Here is a 7,446-nt window from a genome sequence, read left to right on the forward strand (position 1 = left end):
GATCCCAGAAGCATGGCTTGTGAGTCCAGGCATGTTTTGAATTATACCCCTTGAAATACGCTGGACGCTCTGGATCAGGCTCGAGGGCGTTTAACTGATCCAGGATCTGTTGGCCTGTGAACCCAGGTGGTGCAAAGTTTTTGACAACTTTACCTTTGGTAAAGTTCTTCTTGTCTTTTCTGAACTGATGATCAGGATCCAGGAACTGTCTATGCAAGTCAAAGCAAGAATACTTCCGACCCCCCTACAACCAATGAAACTGAAGAGTTGCCTTGCATTGGGGGCACGGGAACCTTCCATGCACACACCATCCAGAGAATAGCGCATACGCTGGCAAGTCATGCATAGCGTACATGTACCACACATGCATTTTGAAGTTTTCTTTTCTAGCGGCATCGTATGTCTTGACCCCATTTTCCCAAGCTTCTTCCAATTCATCCTTAAGCGGTTGCAGGTACACATTCATTGTCTTCCCCGGATAATTGGGCCCTGGAATTATCAACGTCAGAAATATGTTCTTTCTTTGCATAATCTGCCCGGGGGGAGATTGAGTGGAATGACAAATACCGGCCAACAACTGTATTGGGTTGCCATCATGCCGAAGGGATTAAAACTATCCGTGGCGGCGCAGACTCAAGGATTCCTTGGATCTGCCGCTTTATCCTGATGCAATCCATCGAAATGTTTCCACGCTTCCCCATCCGATGTGTGTACCATCATCTTATTCCCATCCGCATCTAGTTCGGTTCTTTTGCCCAATTTGTGCCATGTCATCTGTCTGGTTGTCTCTTCGACCATGAAAAGACGTTTAAGTCTTGGTACGATTGGCATATACCGAAGAACACTAACTGCGATTTTGGTCTGCCTCTTCTCACCCATACCGTTGTCTACTAGAAGATACCTGCAAGACTCGCAATTGGGACAATAGTCCAAGTGTGCATACTCCTTCCTAAATAAGACACATCCTTTCTCACATGCATCTATCTTCTCATAGGGCATCTTAAGTACACGAAGTATTTTGTCCGACTGGTACAGGTTTGCAGGCATGACATGGCCTTCGGGTAGGAAACGTCCAAATAGTGTCATCATCGCGTCGTAGCATTCTCTTCCCAAGTTGAACTGAGCCTTCACAGCCATTACTTGTGCAATTGCATCCAGCTGACAAAGCTCAGTGTGCTCGTGGAGAGGACGTTTTGAAGACTCCAATATTTCATAAAAGGCCTTTGCAGATTCCTCCATCTCATCTTCCGAATCTCGAGCATCATCAAAGTCTTGCACCATGTCTTCGATCCTAGTACCATGCTCGTCCGTGCGACGACGGACCACCTCAGCTCTTGTGCGTTGTATAGACTCACCATGAAATGTCCACACCGTATAAGTAGGCTTAAAACCCCTCCTCTGCAAGTGTTCAATCATTACAGCCTCTGTCGTCTTTTTATAGTTGTCGCATCCAGGATAGGGGCAATAGTTTCTTTCCTCGCCATTTGCGAATGCGGCTTTCACAAATTCCTTTGTTTTAAAAAACCATTCTTTCGTCATCTCTTTCTGACTAGGGTGACCGGTATACATCCACGCACGATCACTCATCTTGCGTAGCTACTAAAGACAGAAGAAATATATTTATATATAATTTAGCATTTATATTCATCGGTTAATCAGGTTCGCCATTTTTATTACGTCCAGGCAACCTACACGCTAATAGGTAAAGATAGGTCCTAATCCCACCCGAGTATGTGTAGATTGGTTTCGTTTTCCCATGCTCTGCTCCGGATCCAACGCAAAATTTCGGCAGCACCTCCCCAATGTTCTCCTGATACACGTCTCCGCAATAAATAGAGAGGATGTGCATCCGGAGAACAATAGGGAGGCATTGACGAAATTCCGCACCGGATCCAGAGCACAGCATACGGGAAAACGAACCCAATCTACAGATACTCGGGTTGTCCATGGATAATGTTGGACAATTCGAAAGGATGGCGGTTATAAATATGCAAATACATGCATATTTATAGATGTTGCCCTTTCGAACGGGAGACGCATACTAGTCACGCATACTTATAAATTAATTGAATTACCTAAATCTAGAAAGTTTCATCCGGAAACCGAGCCACAGTAAATGAAGGGGCGGGGAGGAGATGAAATTTGTACTAACCCACGAATGCAGGGACGGAGCTCGTACAATGGACGGGCAGGTCTTCGCACAGCAGACCTCACAGCGACGAGACAACTATCACATGTAAATCCACCCGATCAACACAAATATTCCAATTATGTCATTTTACAGGAAAACAAGCTAAGTATATAATATTCATGAGCTAACCAAGGTTCTTGTGCCATTTTGAGCTTATTATGGTATTTTGGAGCTAAATGGGCTAATTATGTGATTGTTGGGTTAATTAAAGCAAGGATAATATGAAAGAGGAGAATAAAGAGGAGGAGGAGGAGAAGAAGAAGAAATCAAGAAGAAGGAGGAGGAGGAGGAGAAGGAGGAGGAGGAGAAGGATAGAAGGTCCTTGGCCTTCTCCTCCTCCTCCTCCTCCTCCTCCTCCTCCTCCTCCTTCTCCTTCTTCTCTTCTTCTTCTTCTTCTTCTTTCTTTTCATTTTGCCTATTTCTTCTCCTCTTCTCCTCTTGTTGGAGCTAAATTACCTAATTATGTCTTTTTTGAGCTAAATGGGCTAATTATCCCATTTTAGAGGAAAACAAGCTAAGTATATAATATTAATGAGCTAACCAAGGTTCTTATGCCATTTTGAGCTTATTATGGTATTTTGGAGCTAAATGGACTAATTATGTCATTGTTGGGAAAATTACCCTGTTGCATGGACATGCACCTACCACGCAAAGTTCGCAGGTCCAGAAGTTGCCCTTTTGGTCTAGAGGACTTTCAAGGTTACCTATACTACTTTTCAGTTTATATAAAACTTTTCGATATTTTCTACATTTGAGGATGGCAATATTATTTAAGTTGTCCTGTTTTGCTCCGGTACCAATAAATATAGACGATACATTGTTTTGACAGACTTGATTTCAACAAAAGAACATGTGATCTTCTTTGAAGTAGTCTTGAACCTAAGCAATAATGATGGGCGAATAAACTAATAGAATCTACCACTAAATCTACTAATTAACTAACTGAATCTACCACTAAAACTACTAATTAATTCCAAAAAACTAAATACCAAACAAGTGATCTTCTTTTTGTCTTCTCCTCCTCCTATTCTTCTTATTCTTCTCCTCCTCCTCCTCCTCTTCTCCTCTTCTCCTCCTCCTCCTCTTGTTCTTCTTCCTATTCTTTCTAGTAAGCTAACTAACTAACTAACCTAACTAACCAAGCTAACTAAACCTATCGCTAAACCTAGATAGCACTAAACAGCAAAAAAATAACAAAAACAGAATCTACCACTAAGTAACTAAAAAGAATCTAGCTACCACTAAATACCAAACAATAAAAAATCAACTTCTTCTTCTTTTTTCTCTTCTTCTCCTTCTTATTTCTTTCTTATTCTCTTCTTCTCTTCTTCTTCTCTTCTTCTTTACTTCTTCTCCTTCTTATTTTTTTTCTTCTCTTCTTCTTCTTTTTCTTCTTCTTCTTCCTCTTATTTTTTCTTCTCCTCTTCTTCTTCTTTTTCTTCTCCTCCTCCTCCTCCTCCTACTCCTCTTCTTCTTCTCCTCTTCTTGTCCTCCTCCTCCTCTTCTCCTCTTCTCCTCCTAACTAAATCTACTAACCTAACTAAAACTACTAACCTAACTAAATCTACTAACCTGACTAAAACTACTAACCTAACTAAATATACCACTAAAACTACTAACAATAACAACTACTAAAACTCCTAAAAAATAATAAAACTAGTAAAAAATAATGCGGGTGGGGGTGGGGGTGGGGGTGTGGGGGCTCACCGAGAGGGACGGCTGTGGAGGGGCCGGGGTGGCGGGGGTGGCGGGGCGGCGCCGGGGGCGCCAGGTGCGGCGGCGCGAGGGTGGTGGGGCAGCGGCAGCGGGGGCGAGGTGGGGAGAGAGAGGGAGGGGCGGCGGCGGGGGCGACAGGGCCGACAGGGGCGGCAGTGGGGCGCGACAGGGGCGACGCGACGGGGCGGCGGCGTGACGGTGGTCCTGGCGGCCGTTACAGAGAGAGGAGCGCGCGGGGTGGGGAGAGAGAGCGAGGGGCGTGCGGGGATGAGCCGTTACAGAGAGAGAGGGGCGGGGTGGGGGGGAAGGAGCCGTTAACGGAGTTAGCACTTTGCCGTCTGCCGGCGGACGGCAAAGAGTCTAGACTCTTTGTCGCCTGCCTCCGGACTCTTTGCCGTCCGCTAGCAGACGGCAAAGGTCCGACTCCTGTTTGACCTAGCCACCCCGCGGTCAGGTGGGCCTATCTACATCTTTTCCGTCTGCCTCTGGACTATTTGTCGTCTGCTAGCAGACGGCAAAGAGGTGACAGATGGCAAAAAGACTGTATGCCATCAGCCTGTGCTTTGCCGTGTGTTTTTCTGAAGCTGACGGCAAAGACAATCTTTGCCATCAGCTAGCAGACGGCAAAGACTAGGCTGATGGCAAAATACTGATTTTCAGTAGTGATCCAATATGGGCATCTAGGTCCTGCTATTGGATATTGACAGGAGAGTGTCTCAGGTCATGTCTACATAGTTCTCAAACCCGCAGGGTCTGCACACTTAAGGTTCAGTGATGTTTCGGTAGTATTGAGTTACGTATGTTGGTGACCGAAGCTTTTTCGAAGTCTCGGATGAGATCCTAGACGTCACGTGGAGCTCCGGAATGGTCTAGAGGTAAAGATTGATATAAAGGAAGTCCTATTTTGGTCAGCAGAAAAGTTTTCACGTACTTCGGTAGTGTACCGGGAGTGCCGAGAGGGTACCAGGGGCCATCAGGAGGGTTGTCTCGACCCAAAGGACCTCATGGGCTGTGGGAGGAGTCAAACCAGCCCCTAGTGGGTTGGACGAACCACCCACTAAGGCCCATGCAACTATGGGTGGGAAAACCCCAAAGGTGGAAAAGGTGGAAAGGGTTTCCAAGTGGAGAGGAGGAATCCTACTCCTAGTCGGATTGGAGTAAGACTCCTCCACCTACAATTTCGGCCAAACCTTCAGCGTTTGAGGCTGCCTCCTCCCGTCCCTCCCTCCTATATATACTAGAGGAATTAGAGGTAGACCCAACCCTAATTAGCCACGTGCTGCCCTCTCTCTCTCTCTCTCTCTCTGTAGATTGTTTTCTCGTCCAGATTAGTTTCGCAACACTTGGCAAAGCCCTGCTAGATTGTACACCACCATCACCACGTCATCGTGTTGGACAACTTATCTACTTCAGTGCCCTTCTTGCTCGGTCAAGAAGGCAGGGATCGTCATCGATTTGTACGTGTGCTGAACGCGGAGGTGTCGTCCTTTCGGCACTAGATCGGGATGGATCGTGATGGGATCGCGGGACGGATCGGGATGAGATCGCGGGACGGAGTGCGATTTGGATCACGAAGATGTTGCACTACATCAATGGCATTATATACGCTTCCGCTTAGCAATCTACAAGGGTATGTGGATCCGATCTCCCCTCTCATAGATGATCATCACCATGGATAGGTCTTGCGTGTGCGTAGGAATTTTTTTGTTTCCCATGCAACGTTCCCCAACAGGGAGGGCGAGGGTATGACAGGTGGGCTCCAGCTGTCATGCCTCACCTCGCGGTAGGGAGCAGTAGGAGCTCACCGGCCTTGTTCTAGGCCAAGGCGGTCCGCGTGAAGGGCATCGACGTGTCAAGTGTAGTCCCGCACATCGGTGAGTGTAGGAGGTGGTCGCTGGCGTTGCAGGTATGGACGACAAGGATGAAGTGTATGGTGAAAATTTGCCTTGGGGTTGGGTTGTTCATTTCCACGGGAATAATGCGAAATGGAGAGGGGGGACAGGCTTTTGGGGATGGGGGAGAGCAAATGGAGCGGAAATGGTGGCCTTAGGGGCTCTGTACCGATCGGATGACGGCGGCCTGCAGCAGTGATGCTCCCGCTCGGTTAGAGCACAGGGAGCGGGGGATGGATATTGGGTGATGCGGGTGTCCAATTGGGGCTACGACACGACGATCAGAGGGGAGAGAGGGCCACGGGGCGGCCTTAAATAGCCCAGGCACTAGTGCACCATAAACCAAAGTACGACAAGGTCGTGGTCGTTCCGAGCGTGCTTGAGGGCTCTATGGGGGGTGTATAAGGGCTTCGTGGACTTGGTTCTGGCACAGGGGAAGGAAAAGGCAGAGCGGGGGCACCGGCGAGAGCTTGCGCGTGTGTGGCCACCTAATGGCCGAGCGGGGCGGCACCGAGCACGCGCGCTTGAGACCACTGGAGTGAGCGGGAGGAGGGGTCAGTGTCGTTGCGTGTTGTCGATGCCAAGGGGATGTTGTCGGCAAGTGGGAGGCATGAGGTCGTTGGGGGCTCCGAGGTGGAGGCGTCTATAGTGCGAGAGTGCACTATGGAGAGAGAACCCATTTAGCCAACATGGTGAATTTTTCAGCGCGCTCTGGCATGTCTACCAGCCTGTGGAAGGTATGTAACGGATCCTAGAATCCTTAGGGGCTGCGAGAGGAGCAGGGGAGGGGGTATGGAGAGGGGGAGATGCTGGAAATATGCCCTAGAGGCAATAATAAATTAGTTATTATTATATTTATTTGTTCATGATAATCGTTTATTATCCATGCTATAATTGTATTGATTGGAAACACAGTGCATGTGTGGATACATAGACAAAACACTGTCCCTAGTAAGCCTCTACTTTACTAGCTCGTTGATCAAAGATGGTCAAGGTTTCCTGACCATAGGCAAGTGTTGTCACTTGATAACGAGATCACATCATTAGGAGAATCATGTGATGGACTAGACCCAAACTAATAGACGTAGCATGTTGATCGTGTCATTTTGTTGCTACTGTTTTCTGCGTGCCAAGTATTTGTTCCTATGACCATGAGATCATATAACTCACTGACAACGGAGGAATGCTTTGTGTGTATCAAACGTCGCAACGTAACTGGGTGACTATAAAGATGATCTACAGGTATCTCCGAAGGTGTTCGTTGAGTTAGTATGGATCGAGACTGCGATTTGTCACTCCGTGTGACGGAGAGGTATCTCGGGGCCCACTCGGTAATACAACATCACACACAAGCCTTGCAAGCAATGTGACTTAGTGTAAGTTGCGGGATCTTGTATTACAGAACGAGTAAAGAGACTTGCCGGTAAACGAGATTGAAATAGGTATGCGGATACTGACGATCGAATCTCGGGCAAGTAACATACCGAAGGACAAAGGGAATGACATACGGGATTATATGAATCCCTGGCACTGAGGTTCAAACGATAAGATCTTCGTAGAATATGTGGGATCCAATATGGGCATCCAGGTCCCGCTATTGGATATTGACCGAGGAGTCACTCGGGTCATGTCTACATAGTTCTCGAA

Source organism: Hordeum vulgare, chromosome 4H (assembly GCF_904849725.1).
Source record: "Hordeum vulgare subsp. vulgare chromosome 4H, MorexV3_pseudomolecules_assembly, whole genome shotgun sequence".
Taxonomy (NCBI): Eukaryota; Viridiplantae; Streptophyta; class Magnoliopsida; order Poales; family Poaceae; genus Hordeum; species Hordeum vulgare.